Raw genomic sequence first — 632 nt, forward strand, 5'->3', positions numbered from 1 at the left:
ACCTCAGTTCAAAATGCAGAAATCACCGGTCTTCTGTGTCCTTCGCGCTGGGAGTTGGAGACTGGAGCTGTTCCTATTCGGCCATCTTGCTCCGCGGTACCACATTTTCTTTATCCAGCCTATCCAGCCTATCATTGATGGGGATTTAGGCTGATTCCATGTCTTTGCTATTGTGAATAGTGCTGCAATGAACATATGTGTCCATGTATCTTTATAACAGAATGCTTTACATTCCATTGAGTATATATCCAATAGTGGGATTGTTGAGTTGAATGGCATTTCTGCCTCTAGGCCTTTGAGGAATTGCCATACTGTCTTCCACAATGGTCGAACTAATTTATACTTCTACCAACAGTGTAAAAGTGTTCCTTTTTCTGCCAGGTGTGGTTGCTCATGTTTGTAATCCCAGCACTTTGGGAGTCCAAGGCAGGGAGATCACCTGAGGTCAGGAGTTCGAGATCAGCCTGGCCAACATGGCAAAACCTTATTTCTACTAAAAATACAAAAATTAGCCTGACATGGTGGTGGATGCCTGTAATCCCAGCTACATGGGAGGCTGAGACAGGAGAATTATTTGAACCCGGGAGGCAGAGGTTGCAGTGAGCCAAGATCATGCCACTACACTCTAGTCT

This window comes from Colobus angolensis, unplaced genomic scaffold (genome assembly GCF_000951035.1).
Source record: "Colobus angolensis palliatus isolate OR3802 unplaced genomic scaffold, Cang.pa_1.0 Scaffold49, whole genome shotgun sequence".
In the NCBI taxonomy this organism is placed as follows: Eukaryota; Metazoa; Chordata; class Mammalia; order Primates; family Cercopithecidae; genus Colobus; species Colobus angolensis.